We start from the raw sequence: 19,145 nt of genomic DNA, 5'->3' as shown, positions 1-19,145 counted from the left end.
GCATGGCTCAAGTAAGGTAAGCACACTGTTTGGTACTGTGTTAGGCTGTCATATCATGAGAGATGCTTACACTAGGCACTCTATTGGCATGGCTCAAGTAAGGTAAGCACACTGTTTGGTACTGTGTTAGGCTGTCATATCATGAGAGATGCTCACACTAGGCACTCTATTGGCATGGCTCAAGTAAGGTAAGCACACTGTTTGGTACTGTGTTAGGCTGTCATATCATGAGAGATGCTTACACTAGGCACTCTATTGGCATGGCTCAAGTAAGGTAAGCACACTGTTTGGTACTGTGTTGGGTTGTCATATCATGAGAGATGCTCACACTAGGCACTCTATTGGCATGGCTCAAGTAAGGTAAGCACACTGTTTGGTACTGTGTTAGGTTGTCATATCATGAGAGATGCTCACACTAGGCACTCTATTGGCATGGCTCAAGTAAGGTAAGCACACTGTTTGGTACTGTGTTAAGCTGTCATAAACATCTCAAAAAAAGTAATTACCCCCTTTAAATAATGGCCAATTTTCAAAAACGGGCTATTGTATTACATATCTGTAAAATGCGTTGGAAGCAGAATTTATTTCAGGGATTTAAAAAAATATTATCCTGTTTTGCCAAATGAATCATAGCTAAATCCTAATCCTTTAGTTAGTCCTAACTGGCAATAAAAGTCAAATTTTAATTTTTGGTCAATTTTTGGAAATAAGGGCCAAAAACATGCATTTTTAGGGTGTTTTTCACATGCTGTGACAATCAAGCCCAAAGACTTGTACCAAGACTAATTTCAGTTTGTGCAGTTTAATTTTTGGAAAAGACATGTTTCATTCTGATAACCAATCATTTAATTAAAGTAACACAAAAAACTCAATATTTTGAATGCTTAGACTTGTTCCAAGTCTTTGATTTTTGAAATTCATTTGTCAGAAAATGCATGTTTTTGGCTTTTTTTCTTTTTCTTTTTCTTTTATCTCCAGTTAGTACTAAATGAATGATTAGGACTGAGCTATATTTCATTTGGCAGAACTTGATCCAACTTAATCCCAAAAAATTAGTGCTGCATTTTTCTGGAATAGGGAGTAAGCAATAGTGCAATATGACAATTGACTTTTTCATTCCTAGCAATGAAAGGATATTTGAGGTATATTACATCATGATAGAACAGATATTAACTTTTGGTCCCATTATGACCTTCAACTCCTTGTGGGAAGTATAATAGGGGGCATAGTATACAAATGGTGATCACAAGGTGATCTCATAACCATGACTGCCAGAGGGGTAGCCGAGGGGCATAGTCATGGTTTTGAGATCACCGCAGGCCTATAATTTTAACCATGCCCAGAATAAAAGCAGTCAATATTTGTTTTATATACCGAATCTTAAGATTCTTGTCATCTGTTTGGTTAAAAGCATCGATTTTGGGAAAAGAAATTACTACTGGGTATAAGCCCAGTAGTAATTTTGACTAAATTCTTAAATCATACCAATGCTTTTCTTTCACATTTAAGAATAAATATTTAAAAAATATCAGTGAAAAAATAAAAGTTCATACTTACAATTAAAAAATTGACATAGAAGATAGAAATTACTGGTATGTTTGGCATATACAAATGAGGAAGATAGTTCTTATTTTAAAATTCAACTACTAGCCCCTCCCCAGTTATAAGCCCACCCCAATTTTTAAAGTGAAATTGCCCATCTAGGGGGGTGAGCTTATACCCGAGTGGTTACAGTAAGAGTTTCAATTTGAGCGGCACAGATTACAATCTGCGATTTTCGCGTAATTATAGCGCGCGAAAACATTAACGTGTGCGTAATATCATTTTACGCTGGGGAAAAAAGCACACGCAGAACTATGCCCGGGGAATAGTTACTTTTGCGGGCATAGTCTATGCCCGCGCTTTTAACCAATCAGATGGCGGGAATCTTTAGATGAGGTATATAAAAAAAATAAAACCAATTCTAGTATTATTCTCTAAGGTGTAAGGATGCCAAAAACATTGGTTCCACTAATGTAGGAAAACTAGAAGCAAACTCCAAAATCACCCAATAGCACCCTGTACTTAAAATATGATCATTCTTTTGATACCAAAATCTTTGTTTTTGAATAAAATTGCACTGATGGTGATATGCCGTGACCAGCTCTAATGACGTCAGTATGTAAACAACGTAGGGGTATTAATAATTAATTAGAATACAATCCTGGTATAAATTATGTAAATGAGTTGAAAAAGGTTATGTGAACATGTACAGTAGTTGACATCTACAATCAAGGAAATTAATTCAATGTTGATGAAAGCACTTTTTCCAATAGAGTGTATGCAATAAACCAACCGGAACGATATAACAATTGAGATGGCAGCCATGTTGGAGGACAGTTCTAAAATAGCTTAAGATGACAGAGGGACAGGTCTCTAGATCGATTCCATATCCATTCATACCTATCACCTGTGTTAATGTATTATCATGCGATTTGGCCCGTGGCACCTTATGGAGGACAGAATTTTATTTAAATGAGGATAACTCTGTCATGTGTGACGTCGTATTGCATACCCTCTATGGGCTCTCCAGTCTAATTAGATGATTAGTGACAATAAAAGTTATTGAATTCAACATATCTTGCATAATTATAATGGCTCATTTCAATACTAAACAATTCTGATTTTGGAATCTGCCAGTTTATTGATCGCGAAAGCCCGAGTAAAAAATCTGACTATGTTCATTGGATTTTAAGCAGAACCATACTTGTTTATCAATCCAATTTAACCACAAGTACTATTAAAGCATGATAGTGCAAGACGCGCTAAATGTACATCCATGCACCACTGAGAGTTTAACTTTCACGCCACCACAAACGTGCCGCAAATTCCATAGATCGTTGTGTACGATGTAGTTAATGGTAATGGCATGTGCCCAGAGGATTTAAACAATAGCGAGATCTGGGCGACCAATCACAAGCTAGATCCATTTAAAGATGCATTACATCATGGCCAATTTTAGTTAGACCAGAAATTGGCCTAACTCCCCATAGAGTCCCGTGTTAAGAATCTTAACCGCAACCCAAAGTAAGTAGTCCACTTGGGAAGCTAACAAACAGAGGGAGTATGGTGACTGAAAATATCAGATGTGAAAATCTATCAATTGCACACAAATTAATACAAAGCAGCGTTTTATGCTTAAATGTAATTGTATGCAAAATAGGCAAGTGGACTACGGAGAAGTCTAGGTGTGCCAACTATTAATTTCGTTGATTGTAGCTATACTAATAAATCTTTGGTTGAAACCATACAATGTGTTATGCTGCCCTCTATTGAAAAATAATGAACACAAATAATGCATGTAACTTTGGAATACTAAGTAAGTATTTACTCAACAGAAATGTGTGCTTTTGGTACACTTCAATATCAGGACTTTTTTTTGCCCTGCTAAAAATAGACAAATTGCTGTCAAAGTACATAATTAAACATAAAAATGGCCGACCCCATGCGAGTCACATTGTCCATGTTATTGCGTGGAAAATGCAGTGGTAAAGTCATTCTGAATATGTCACAAAGGATTAACCTGAATGACAGGATTCATTAAGTTGTGTGTGATGTGAGGCCTCTATTACACTTACATTTTACACTCGGAGGCTCATTTAAGGGCTCAGATAGTGACATTTTCACATATTTTTTGTGGGATCTGAGAGCACATCAGACATATTGAATTGCATTTTTAAAATGAGGAATGTCCTTCTGAAATCAAACAATTAACTGGTTGCGAAAGTTGTAAACACATTACCTACCCTATTTTTTGTTCGGCCAATAACAACATTTTGTTTTGCCTAATGGAAAAAAATCACGGAATCGGAGGTACAACACAGAAAATGACATTTTTGTATGACGTGGCAAAAATTGTTAAAAGATAAAGAGAAATAAATGTTAAAAACAATCTTGAGTTGTGTGTGTCAATATCTATGATAAAAAAAATACTGTTTAATAATACCGAAATAAAGGTATATTACAAATGCATGAACCTATATCCATCCAAACATCGTAACAGTTGGCCTATTCTCGTGAGAATATTCCAATCAGAGCATATTGATCGCGATATTGAACACTTTATTGTGACATTATCATTCATAATCATTTGTTTATACATTTTAAGCTTTATTCATAAAACATGGATTTGCAAATTTTACAACACGGACATCACGGAAAATGGATTTTAGAAATTGGTAAACTTCAGACTCTAGCCTAATGTTAGTTTGGACACACAAATACTTATATTTTGAGGGCTTTATAGCTAGAACTGGTTATAACCGGAGTATTTAGATTTGAACCACCACTTAACTTGGACAGGGTAACTGTGCCACAGATGTGTATGTTAAAGCCACAATGTACCATTTCCATCAAATTTTACTTTCTAAGGTCTGTTCTGTGATGTTCTTTATTCTTTTTTCTGTCAATATCATAATGGGCCATAGTAGCCATATTTTTGTTATTCTTGACTCAAAATGCTGAAATAATGTTTATAATATTATAAATGATTTCATTTGAACAAAACCAAAAATTTGACTCACTTTTGACGGTTTCACCTATCATGGCCTATCATAATGTATATCAACAAACCTGATGAATCTATTTACTGAATATTTATAATAGCTGTCAGGAAAGTAAAGTGAAAGAAAGGCAACTGGCTATTTTAGCCATTGAACATATGAGTTCTATGGGGGATTTAATGTCTATTGTCTAGCTGACATTATGTCAAAATATTGCTCTTTTGACCTGACTAACATAACAAATTTGGCTGATTTCATTACTAAGTTGTAAGCTGGATGTGTAAACATTAGGCCCCTATATGCAAAAAAAAACATGTTTGAAAAAATGTCAGAAACGGTATTAATACTAGTAGGCCCTATATGAGGCAATGAACCAATGGCAGCGGATCTTTGATAAGTGTTAGGTTCATTGATTTTTGTGCATAGGCCTACAGACCCAAATTTGTGTTTGCGTATTACTGTGTGTCATGCGTGCGTATCTATGAAGCACTGCCTTGGTCAATTTAATTGCAGGTGAGCAATTTTGAGCCATGATAGGTTTTTTATTTTACTCTTGATTTTAATAATTTTTTTAATACCTTAAGGGATGGGGTATGAACGTTTGGACAGTATTAATATTGTGGAACATTAGAGCACATCAGACATCGAATTGCATTCTGAATACGAAGAATGTCCTTCTGATATCAAATAATTTTGATTTTTTGAAATTCGCAATGTAATACACATTTTATGGCAAATGATTAAAAATTGATATTTTTGTTATTTAACAGTACTCAAAGTAAACTTTATAAATCTGATGATTTATACTTAAAGTGTATGTAGGTGGGATGAAAAGTCGACGATCAATTGAAAATTTTGATGACCTTTCATATTGAAGATATGGATTTTTTCTCAAAACACCAAAAAAATTAGGTCTTTTTGGGAAAAAATCCATATCTTCAATACGACAGGTCAAAATTTTCAATTGATCGTCTGCTTTTCCTCCCAGCTACATTCACTTTAAGAATATATCATTAGATAAAATTTACTTTAGTACTGTATTATATCAAAATGTGAAAAATATCAAATTTTAATAATTTGTCATAAAATTTGTATTATATCGTGAATTTCAAAAATGAAAATTATTTGATATCAGAAAGACATTCTTCGTATTCAGAATGCAATTCGATATGTCTGATTTGCTCTCATGTCCCACAAAAAATACTGTCAAAACGTTCAAAACGCTCCTTCCAGATTCCTTAACCCTAATGCTGAAGGTGGTTTTTGGCTATTGGAAAGGAAAGAATGCATGCACAATGGTTTTACTTTGTAAGATTTTATGGAGTTGGGGTTAACATAGTCCTCTATGCTGGGAAAGGAAATATAAGTGTTTAAATAACAAAATGCCTGCATAACAATGTATTAATAAGTGGTGGTGCAATAATTATGTGTACCCCCGGGGTGGTGAATTCTCAAATTGGTCTGCCAAAATTGCTTGCCCCCCCTCTTTGGCCATGCCAAAAATCTTTGCCCCCCTTAAACATGCAAGATTTTTTGGAACCTGAATTTAAAACCTTAAATTGTCTTATGATATAATGCGAGCGCAGCGAGCAGGAAATTTTGCATATTTGAACATGTTCCTAATGTTTTCCTAGAGCTTTTAGGGCGTAATATAGAAACGGTGCCCAAAATATCTGTGCCAAAAATTGCTTGCCCCCCCTTTCGACCTGCCAAAAATCACTTGACCCCCCTTTTGACCTGCCAAAAATGCTTGCCCCCTTTTGGCCTGCCAAAAAATCTTTGCCCCCCTATAATTCACCACCCCGGGGGTACACATAATTATTGCACCACCCCTAACAAAATACTTCTATTACAACAATGGATTTATGATGTTTATTAATGAGGTTAATTACTGATAATTTTGTTGATGTACAAATAACAAAAATCAATGCACATGCCCTTTAATTTTACCATAGAAAATATACTTTTCGGGGATGTGGTCACACCCCTATATGCCCCCCCACATACGGACCTGGGGTACGTGTGTATTCAAGATTCAAAGGCTCATTCAGTGATCCCAGTGAAAGTATAAAAAAAATACAAATTTGGTGTCCTCTCCTGCCCTTTTTCCCTATTAAACTGAGGTTATAATAGTGTTATGAGTTATGGAAAACTGTTTACAGTATTGTAACTTTCTAATATTAGGCATGTCCACTAAAAATTGAAGTACTTTTAAATTGATTCAGACCTAACTTATTGGATGGGAATTGATGAAAGAAACATTTTGGCGTTTAAATAATCTTAATCGGACGTTTCATTCCAGAGATATGGCCTTTTCGAGTGTCACGGTTTTATATAGGGCTGCTAGAACATGTTAAAAAGTTAAAGTCCAAAAGGAATACTAACAGAAAGTGCAACTTTAAGGTACTTTTTCTTAATGTATTTATTAACTATCTTATCTGGAACATTATATTTGCTTATAACAACATGAAAATAAGATCATCCTGAAAATTTAATCGATTTTGTTGACATACAACAAAAACTATAAGACCTCAAAACCCATGGTTTGTTTGTTGAAACCTCAAGCATGATCATAGATGGCCGCCATGGAAAATATCTCCATAGAGGAGATGAACAATAAGTGCATTATTTCAAATGAAAAGCGGTAGTCTTAAACATTGTTCAATCTTTTAAAGTCAGCACATTTTATCTTCAAAAATTATTATATTTCATCATGGCATAAGTTTGGTAACATTAATCACTACCAATTTTGAGAAATTTGCTCCAACTCAAAGGTTATCTTTACTACATTGAGCAATACACTGTGTGCATGGAAGCCATGATGGTCCCCGGTTTTTATACTCCCTATGAAATGGACATGGTAGTGAGAAGTGCACGGGGAAGTGCATGATTTGAGATGGGCCGCGGTAGGCGTAAACATTCTTAAATTTCTTAACATCCTACACATTTTGTCTTCATAAATAGTTAAATTTTATGAGTATGTAAGTTTGCTTGTCTGATTCACTCCAAATTCGGAGATAATTGCGTTTGAACACCTGATGCACGGAATGGTGTCACTTCAACCTGTTGTAGTTCTCATCTCATTAAATTTTTCATTAAAAAAGTTGATCTCTTCATGCAGGAAGGTCCTTTCTATTTACTGACCAAACAGGAAAAAGTTTGGTGAATGTTTTCTGGTGGAATCAGGAATTTCTTGAAACACCCTGATATAGGCCTACATTTGGATCAAAACAAGTATGTACGCCATTTAACATGCCTGGGATTTCTTGTATCGATCAGTTTCTCCATAGACAATACGTGTGTGAGTGCACGCACACAGTAAATGAAAATCGTTCTAGTGGAAACTGTATTGAGAGTGGGCATCCCTACTAATATATCTACAGCTGACCTGTAAAATTGAATACACATCTGTTTGCAGTCACATTTGTAAAATTTCATCTGACTGCTATAAAAAAAAGGCCTGGGGAGGGATTTCCCCTGTTTGCTGGTTTGTCCCCAGGGAGTATTTTTCTGGTGTATATCCCAGGGTGAATAGGCAAAGAAAAATTCATTTACTGTGGTTTCAAAATTAAAGGTGGGTGACCTGATTGACAACCTCATCCCCAACTTTACCCTATCAAAATGCAGATTTTGGTATCAGGTGAAAGCTCATATTTTTCTCATTAACATATTGAAATTAGGCATTCCAAATCGGTATATTTCCGAAGAAATCATCAAAAACTGCCAAATTAGTCTCAAATATGGTGTACCACATTTTTTACTAAATCAGCAGTTTTTTGATGATAGCTTCGGAAATACACCGATTTGGAACTCCTAATTTCAGTATGTTAATGAGAAAAATATGATCTCTTATGTGATATCAATTTATTACATGATCATGATGAGTATCATTAATAAAAACACTGTAGACTACCAGTTTTATGCTCTATTAAATGTCAGTAATTCCATGAAGAATTAGTCGCATTTACAATGAACATTTACATGATCTTTTTGCATGAATGCTTGAAAGGGACAACAGTTTATGTTATACATAAGTTTTTAAAGAATTTGATTTTCCAAATATATCAGGTCACCTTCCTTTAAATGACACCTATTATTTTTTGTTTCAGGATGTCATCTGACAAAGAATGCTGCATGGCGATAGATTGCTTTCATGAACAGGAGTCTCCATTTCCAGGTATGATAGCTACATGTATACAACAAAATGTGATCAATTAGGAGCTTAAAGGAGGATTTCGTGATCCTAGCATCCTCTTTTTATGAATTTTTTTAAGTAGATATCCACGAAAAAAGCTTATTCCCAAAATTTCAGTTGATTCCAATTTTGTGTTTGTGAGTTATTTATGATAATGTGTATTACACTGCTCCATATGCCACTGTTGTATTAAATTTCATTCTGGTATACCAGAACGAAATTCAAATTTGGCAATATTTTTGCTGAACGAATTAATCTGCAAGAAATTTTTGGTACATGAACATTATGTAACCAGACGTAACCACTAACCAGTGGTATCAAAATCTCAACTTTTTTTGAGAAAAGTGGGGGGATGAGGCTGTGGATCACGAAATGCCCTTTTAAGTAGGCTTCATTAAAATCCAAGTTATGAGCCTATTGGATCTATACCATGTATCTTGAGATAAACCGAACTTATTACACCCAAATCACATTTTTATTGATACATTCCCTGAAATTGATTCTGCACTGAATCACAGATATGGACTGAATGATAAAAACATTTGCTAACTACAAATTGCATAATAAAAATCATACGATTCCCACCAGGCTTATGCCAATTCACTGTCAAAAAGCAGATAGTACTAGAATTCACAATTGTGGGGCAAGGTTGATAAAGTTCAGTGATGTCATAAAATGATACTCTTAATAATATTTGTGTCTAGTCTCAGCTGGCGATATCATCATTGCTTAAATGTAATAATATTATTGCTTGAGTATGTTTACTGAATTCATGGAGTGTAAGGTTAATGTTTCATAGCAGGACATCACTAGGATCCACAACATGCTCATCTATCAAGGCACAGTTCTTTAACCCCAATACATTTGCACATTCATTGAATGATCTTTGAAAATTTGGATACAAAAACTCATATTCTGAAACTTGAGGTCAAATTGTGCACTATTATTGTTTAATTGAGGTTATTGAACTACGCCATTGGGATGAGGCCATTGTGGTCCATAGCAGGACATGTTGCTTCCAATGTTTCTGTTAGGAAGAACATAGTGGCTCACTGTTGATACTCAAAATCACTTTAAACTTGTGATCTTGCATTTCATTTGAAACTATTGTGTTGCATTACACATTAATATGAGTAAGTATCCAGGGTATGAAATAATGTGATATGATCTAATAACATGGGAACCAAATTTGACATAATTTGATTCAGTGGGCTGAACCTAAGAAATTGGATTATTTACACAATTAGTACTCAAAATATGTGTTCTTTCAGCTGATAATGAATAATTTCCGGTAACTCGATATTTTCTCCCTTTGAAAGCAGAAAGTCACATGGTCCAAGATATCTAAAGCAAAGTAGCAGGATATGTGAGCGTAGAATGCACAAACACAAAATATTGCGCAGACACCCGCGATTTGCTTTTTGTGACATAGATTCCAATGTCCATTATGCTTCAAGGAAAGTTGGCATTAATTAACCCTATAGTCTATATATCTACCTTGAGTCACCGGCACTACAGCGTGTGCTGCGTTGGCTTAGCATGGTTTCCTGCGTGTACATATGCAGCACGTTGATCGCGTACGTAAAAGTATGTACACGCACCAAGTAACGCTAAGCTAACGCCGAACTGGCTGAACTTCAAAGCTAGTGCCGGTGACTCGAGGTAGATATATGGACTGTAAACTCCCTTTCATGCTTTTTGGCAGAGAGGAAGAAAAGAAAGAAGATGAAGAGAAAAGTTATTTTGACAAACAGACTGCTTTTTAAATAAACAGGTGGTTTCAAAGATACTAGACTGTTTCAAAGACTACCAATTGAGTAGGCACACAAAACTCTACTAGACTATTACAAAGACTACCAATTGAGTGGGCATACACACAGCTCTCTGCAATCATTTAGCATACCTGGGTGTACTGCGTAGGTTTACTAGTGCCAACATTGTTTGTGATGTTCCCATGTCAGCATGAATGTTGGATATGATATCATGTTTGAGGCTATTGTATGTTATCATATTTTAGCAGATGGCACAGGATTGCATTACCAGCTGTCACTTTGCTATGTTTTCTCATTGATTTTGGTGGATTTTGTTGGATCTTGGTATAATTTGTTGTTTTCACTAGGTTTTCCCATGTCATACTTTCTTATTTGTGCTGTCAAACATCATCATGAATGTTAAAACAGATAATGTAAATTGACCCAATTCAATGTCACCGTAAACGCCAGAGTACAATATATCTCTTGGTTTTGATCTGGGGTAGGGGGCCTTTAGTGCTTTTCCCTCTGTGCTTATCACGGGGCTTATCATAACTGTTTTCTCTCCTGGAAGAGTGTGATCTAATGGTTAGGATACTCTTTTTTTCATGCATGAAGTCCTGGGTTCAATTCATGCATTTTTGGGCGATTCTTGAGTTATTCCTTCATGTAATTTTACACGAAATTAGGGTTAGGGTTAGTTTAGGGTTAGGATTAGGATTAGCTTACACGAAATAATTACATGAAGGATCAACCGATTCTTGGTGATTTTGTGTTGTTTTGACTGGAGGCAGCAATGTGGCAAACCCTAAATTTGAGGTCAGGCGGTATAGGTCACGCGACACGTGACGTACGAGGCTGACGAAGATACAGGGCTGAGAGCCCCATTCAAAATATACGGTTAGCATTTACAAATGGAAAACTAACATACTTACAGTGGGGTACTTCGTCGTACCCCAACGGTTTTAGAATAACATAATTTTACTTGGACACCACATAACAAATTTAGAATTGTTTGTGAAGATTTCATGATTATGTGTTAATCCAATAGCGAGTCAAAAATGGCGATATCGCATCCACCATCATCTGTTTGAGGTGACATTCCCCATGGCCACTCTAGGAGTAAGCATATAAAGCAATAGTGATATAAAGAATTCAAGATGCATGACAATTGTTTTGACATAACACTGTAAATCAGGGTCGGCAAACTTTTTGAAGTGGCGTGATTATTTTAGAGTCAAGGCTGACTTTCACAGATAAAAATGCTGCTTTTTTAGTGGAATTCTAAAATGATAATATTAGTGACTGATAGGCCATAAAAATGTTGATATACATGTATCAGTATTATCAGATAGCTTAGGGAAGGGTCTTATTTGAAGCAAAAATTCGAAAATCCCTTGTTGCCATGTTAACGGCATTTTGACACCTTTAAAAAAATTGGTTGAAAAATGAGTTGTTGCTGGCCTAAAAACGAAATATGAGTGGGGAATTTGACTTCATTTTCTACTTTAAGGGAATCTTGTCACATTTAAGGGCTGGGGTATGAACATTTGGACAGTATTTATTTTGGGACATTAGAGCACATCAGACATATCGAATCGCATTCTGAATACGAAGAATGTCATTCTGATATCAAATAATTTTGATTTTTTGAAATTAGCAATTTAATACACATTTTATGGCAAATCATTAAAATTGATATTTTGATATTTAACAGTACTTTCAGTAAACTTTATAAATCTGATGATTTATACTTAAAGTGTATGTAGGTGGGATGAAAAGCCGACGATCAATTGAAAATTTGACCTTTCGTATTGAAGATATGGATTTTTTTTCCAAAAACACCCAAAAAATATAGGTCTTTTTGGGAAAAAATCCATATCTTCAATATGAAAGGTCAAAATTTTCAATTGACCGTCGGGCTTTTCCTCCCTGCTGCTACATACACTTTAAAATATATCATTAGATTTATATAATTTACTTCGAGGACTGTTATATATCAAAAATTTGAAAAATATCAAATTTTTATAATTTGTCATAAAATTTGTATTATATTGTGATTTTCAAAAATGAAAATTATTTGATATCAGAAAGACATGCTTCAGATTCAGAATGCAATTGATAGGTCTGAGGTGCTCTCATGTCCCATAAAAAATACTGTCGAAACGCAATAAACGCTCATTTTAGATCCCTTAAGATTATATATTGTATATTTTGGTATTTTCATGTATTATTTTAGGTCCAGTAAGGTTATTTATGCACTTTGTGTTGATAAGAAAATTGTTGGTGTTTTTAAAATTAGCGTTTTAGAGTAAATATCATTGTTTAAAATCATTGGACCCCCCTCCCCTCCCCCCACCATGGTGCCCCTACCACCACCCACCACTTCTAGGAGCAACCATCTACTCAGTAAGGGTCGCACCATTTTAGATATTATTGGTTGGAAATATGCCCACTAGTGAGATGGAAAAAAAATTGCCTCGCTGATGAGTAAAAAAAACATAGCCCCCAAATGCAGCGAAAAAAAAGTCTGCCTTACCCTAACTCCCTAGCCCCCCCAATAATATCCAGTGGTGCATCCCTAATGGTAAAAAGAAATATGCGTGCCAATTTTTTTGACATATCACTGTAAATCAGGGTCAGCAAACCTTTTTAGGGCAGTTGTTATTGTAGTGATGTGTGCCATCAGTGTAAACTTTAAAGTGGCTAAAGAGTGAAGGCTATGACTTCCCCAGGCAAAATTGCCTACAATTTTGCATTTTTTGTGGGATTCTAAGCGATTTATTGTTAAAAACCACTGGGGGCCACTTCCCCCCACCCATCATGGTACCACCCACCACTGCTAGAAGTAACCATGATGGAACTTGCAGGTGTATGACAACTTTTTTTTGCATAAATACACTGTAAATCAGGGTTGGCAACCTTTTTGTGTGCCATTTTGATGTGTGCCATTGGTGTAAACTTTGTGATGTGTAAGTGAAAGTGAAGTCTAGGACTTCCTTCCTTTAGGCTAAAAGTTCCTAAACAATTATTGCATTTTTTGTGGGATTCTCTGCAGTTTTATGCTATTTTGGAGTCATAATCAAAATGAGAATGGAGCCCGGGGGGTCGCTCCCATTGTGGCCTGTACACCATCTGCGATAATCAACTTTTGAAAAGCACCCTAAACAAGGATTTAACCCTTGGCTAAAATGATACCCTAAACAGGTAACACGCACCGGTTTTCCACCATAAACAGGGATTTTATTTCTTGCATCAAATTTCATACCCTAAATTTCATTTCCACGTATTAGCAATTGCAATGTTGCTACCCTTTTTTACAATTTTTCATGTTTCTGACACCCTAAACCCTAAACACGGTACGCGCGTATCGTGTCTACCCACGAAAAACTACCCTTTTTACGCGTTTTTATTATCGCGGATGATGTACAAGCCACAATGGGAGTGACCCCCCCCCCCCCCAATGGAGCGATGCCCCTTTTGTACACATTTGACATGTTTGGATTATGGTGGCAATCCTTGACAGATCCCTAGCTGCCCTGGGAAGATCTTTATGCTTTAGTGTGTGAACATTTCATGTTGAATTGAAAATGTCATGTTCCAGGATTGAGTTAATTGTATCAAACAGCATGAAAGTACATACTTCCGTTTATGGACACCTGTGATGCAGTAGCGATCACATAGGACTGTGTTTAGAGTTTCCTTCTTCTGAATGGCGCAAGAGTGACTTAAGCAATTTCAGCACAATGCAATTAACAAGATCAGACCCATACACAGGATTTTTATTTTTTTGGAGGGGTACAGAATTTACAAAATGTGGACCTTCCCCCCCCAAATGCTTGAATACAAACATGGACTTCACTTTAATGATTTTATTTAATATTGCTATTCACAAGGCAAAGTACTTTAACTTAATTTTGTAAAGGGGTTTGATATTTCATCATCTGTTATTAGGGCATGGTTGGCAATGGATGTTGGCATGCAGCAGACAATTTTATAGTTTTAAGGTTACCATATATGATCGGTATCAGGATGGGGGGAAATAGGGTAACACCAGTCAGGATAATATTACTAGCACACAACTTGGCTGGGAGTGTCTGGGCTGATGTGCCAAAAATATGTAGGTCCAGTCAAGTGGGATCGTGTCAAATTGCTCAGAATGGGTTGTGCTGGGTTGATATCAATTGGTGAACTCCAGGATTGGCATACAGAAAAATCTCACATGTCTCCCCCCAAATTACAGTAGCAATTGGATGACCACAGCTTTCAACATCTGTACACGTCATACATCGCGTATTTCAAACTGTAACGCGAACACAACACCTTGGATACAATACTAACCAATCACGAGTGCTTTGGCATGGGTGGACAGGCCCGTACGCAGGGGGGGTGCGGGGGGTGCGACCGCACCTCCCCAAATTTGCAAAAGTATACAAAAAGTCCCAAAATTTCAGAATTTGTGAGCGTGGCGAAACAAAAAAATCAGGTTTTTAAGCTTTTTGGTCAAAAAGGTCCAAATTTGGGAAGAAAGTCCACTTTTCACAAAATCGCCCCCCCCTTGAAAAAAAGTCCACTTTTTCAAAATCAGCACCCCCCAAAAAAAATCCTGCGTGCGGGCCTGTGGGTGGATTCACCTTCGCGTTACGCACACTCAGTAGTACATGCTGGCGTACATCGTGCAGTGTACGCAAAAATCGTTACGCTATGTCAAACTGTGTTCGTTCAATTGAAATTTCTACTGATGTAGGTGACTGTTTGGACAGTTCAGTGAAGGATCGGTATTTCAGTACCCCTATTGGCAGATTTTCCTCGCGATTGGGAAAGTCTATATGGCACGATGTGTGTTCAAACTAGATTGCTGTGTAGTATCTTGAGAACTTGACACTGGGGTTACATTGTTCTTCAAAACATTGGCAAGTCAATATTAACAGCACAAAGTTTCTTGGCTTTGTTCCAATTTCAACCAAAACAAACTGGTTTCACCTGTTTGATTTTCTTGGTATTCTCATTCACTAAAATACTATAAATTACTTTCCCAACATTTCCTAGAAAAAGAGCTTATTGCGCATTCTTGCCATGATGTGATATTGGTCACGCCATATCACCTGTTTTTGTATACTGCCCCCTATCATTAGTTTGTATACATTTGGCTTTATAATGTTGAATGGCTGTTACCATGGTTACAATGACCTAGCAAACCCAGGCCAAACAACTTCCAGTAAGGTGCAAGGGAACATGGCTGATTGTAATTTGTGTAAATGTTTTTGCTGATGTATTAAGTATGTAAAACATGCAGGTTTCTTGATAAGGACCAATAGTCCACTACTATTAATAGTACTTGATAAAATTTCCAGGGTAGGGAGCAAAATTGCAAATTCTCCTACTGACCTGCTACTGAAGCAAAATCAAATTAGCAAGTGAGCCAAAATGATGATAACGGTGGCGAATGATGATATCAGGCTAAAGGGAAGATGCCCAACACAAATTTTGTTCAATTTTGCGCTGGTATAATATTGAGCTGGTGGGCTCCCCTCCTGACCCATGGTTGGTCTGCCACTGATGTGGACTTGCTCACTCACACCATGTTAATCATCAGATTTCTAGTACTTCCTTGTTTATATTATACACTATTGAAGTACTTCCCTTATCCCAGGAAATGTGAGGCACTGGTGGAGATTGTAAGCTAGGATTATAAGGATTAACCAGTTGGTGCAGTCCAGGGGTAGGGAGGGATGTGTAACATTTTGTAACCTCCATACCGCAACCCGGGTAGTATAAGGTTGAAACAATGGGATGTAATACATCCCAGGACCCCAGGCCAGGCTTTTCCCAATTTTCAGAATTTCAAAGGGCACCCTTTCTAAAGCCTGAGTTATAACGTAGTATTCCAAGTAAAGTGTCAGATGGTCCTAAATGCTGTCCTTTAACATGGCAAAAGTCCCAAGTCAACAAAAATATATCAATCCAGCGATGCTGATGTCTTCATCTGTGCTCAGGCCCAGTACTAAAAGTATAAATACTCGGATACTTGTTTCTGACTAGAAAACAAATAGCACAAATGTGTTTTCTAAAGCATGTGCTGCCTGCACACTATGCACCATTTCCTCACATTTTCCAGGAAGAGGAAGTACTTGAATGTCACATTTTGAAGTTAATACAGTTTATCCACTCTGAAGTACAAAGTGACAGCGTGTTAACAATGCGTAGTGCTGCGTCCCTGCTGGAGGTTTGCGTGCCTTCAAAGTCGGCACAATGTGTGCGTCCGTGTCGGTACTTTGTACTTCAGAGTAGACTGACTGTAGTAGTACTCAATAAGATCTAACTAATCATGTCAATCATATCTTGTCAATAAACTCCAGCATTGCAAGCTGGGGCTGTTATAGCTAGTCTACAATGCAATGGTGTGGAGCTGTAAAGCTTGTCTACTATGTGGTGGTGTAAGCAAGCAGGTGGACAGGGTGGACAAAGTCCAGGGGCCCAGAGGGTTCAGCCTCTTCCCCACCTCCATGCCAGATTTTGGTATTACAATTTTTCTCATCACCCCAATGAAATGTTAGTCCTGATGAGATATTGTTTCTTTGAACCACTAGTGTGATAAACATTATGCACACAATGTCAAAATATCTATGATCAGCTTATGAACCATATTTTCATAATGCCTTTGTTTTAATGTTTAATTTTACAGGACGATATCCTAAAGATTCATTGCCGGATCTTCTAGTAACCTTAACCAGTACCAGGTAGTATTGTATGAAGTATAAGTAAGCAAGAAGCCAAAGAAACAGAGGAGCCATCAGTATCTTTTAGTGTAGATTATTCATCCAGTAGATCAAACCACAGCAGCTGAGGGGACTATCCCATCATGCATTGCAGTAGATCAGCTTGCTCCATAGCAAATGTATACAAAACATAAGTAAAAGCAACTTAAATATTGAGAGCTGTGGTTAGTTTTGCAATAACGTGCAGTTATCGTATGGTACAGTAAAGCATAATGAGATGAATGATCCTTTCAGCTGCTGTGTGATCACACATAAATTTGTAACATCAATAAAAAACAGGAAATAGAATTGCAACTCATTATGCTATGTTGCATGCAGAAAGAGCGTACCTCTACAGCCATCTGACTGATGGTGACTTAGCCCTAATACTGCAGTTGCTTTTTGGCGAGGGGGAAGGAAAGAAGGAAGGAAGAAGGAAAGAAGAAGAGAAAATGTTTTTTTCGGGTGCGGTTTTGAACCCCCGACCCCTCGGGTGCCATGTCTGTGCACGGGCCTACCTTGCCACGGGGGTGTAGCTTGGCCAGCCAAGCTTTCCGTCGCCACATGACTGTTGCATGATGATGCAATCGCATCATGTGGGATACCTGCTTGTGTCTACGCTTTCTGAATTGAGGTTGGGGTTAAGAGACTCATCCCGTCATTAACAAAAATGGGGACTTAGCTTTCAGCTATCACACACATGGGACCCGGTGCTATAAGGTCTTCCCTGTTGTCTATTACATCACCAGGAGTCAGATGCCTGAAGTAGTCTGGTGTTTCTGGATGCAATGCAGCTTATTATCTAGTCCAGCTCCAGTGACACCTCATTAATTTCCCTTTGGATACATTGAAATAGGTATTAGCATTTTACTTTGAAAAATCAATAAAAGAGTTATAGTGCTACTTTTTGTGCCCCTCCAGTGAACAGAGGCCTAATCCTACCCAGGAGAATATGCCTGTAGCTTTTAATCGTACCTCTTGATCGTACCTCTTGATATGACATAAATCCAGTCTAGTGACTAGGGCACAAACCCCATGATCACCACAAAGATTGCCCCTTCCCTCTGATCGCAAAATATTTAGTAATCACATCAGAGCATATGACACAAGTCCAATCTGTTGACCAAGGTACAAACCATGCACAAACTCTCTGATCACCAAAGGTCCTGAAACTACCCCTCCCCTCTGATTGCAAAATATTTGGTGACCGCTGCCAGCCAAAGCAGCTCAGAGAGGGTAGGGCATGGTTTACACAATTTGATTTTAACAGGACAACTTTATTGAGGACTCGTATGAAGATTTACAGTCACATCTAAAACAGCTCAGAAAGGGTATGTCATGGTTTTCACATTTTGTTTTTAACATGACTCGGAGTCTGAGCTATTATGCCTGAGGTGTCATTGGAGTCGGAACAGATAATATTAAGATGTAAGTTTATTTCCAGTTTTTGATTTATTTTTTTACAAAATATTAAGCTACTTCATCTTGCAGGTACTTGTGAATTACTTACGGCCAGTATTTTTCTGCTGGGCCCTGATCTAGCCAACAAGAGAGAATCTTACTACTTTGTCCCTTAGTCACTCCACATTTGGTCTCCAAGAGATATTCAAAATTTTTAAGGGGGTATTCATTTGATTTTACAAAGTAAGTAAGATTCACTTGTAGGCTGGACCCTGTACTGGTGGAGTAAAGATAGTTTATGATGCTCTGTCACAAATGTTTACTTTCAATTCAAGCATGCAAAATGTGTACGATTTTTGGCCCCACATCTATGTGGGGCTTATGTTATCATCCAGGTGGTTGTTTGTTTGCTTCTTTCTTTGTTTTTTTTGTTTGTTTGTCCAGGCGGAAGCAAATTTGTTAATCCACTGTGCAGCTCCAATGCAATGGCCGACCAACT

General features: G+C 37.1%; 1 long non-coding RNA gene across 1 annotated transcript; it reads left to right on the top strand.

The window, feature by feature from the left end:
• The first annotated feature begins 342 nt into the window (after positions 1-342).
• Positions 343-17,895, top strand: LOC140151337 (uncharacterized). Its single transcript, XR_011858928.1, has 3 exons — positions 343-446; positions 8,651-8,718; positions 17,173-17,895. It is a non-coding gene; the product is annotated as an uncharacterized lncRNA (long non-coding RNA).
• Positions 17,896-19,145: the final 1,250 nt, after the last annotated feature.

This window comes from Amphiura filiformis, chromosome 4 (assembly GCF_039555335.1).
Source record: "Amphiura filiformis chromosome 4, Afil_fr2py, whole genome shotgun sequence".
Classification (NCBI taxonomy): Eukaryota; Metazoa; Echinodermata; class Ophiuroidea; order Amphilepidida; family Amphiuridae; genus Amphiura; species Amphiura filiformis.
This window is presented reverse-complemented; position numbering and strand designations above follow the sequence as displayed.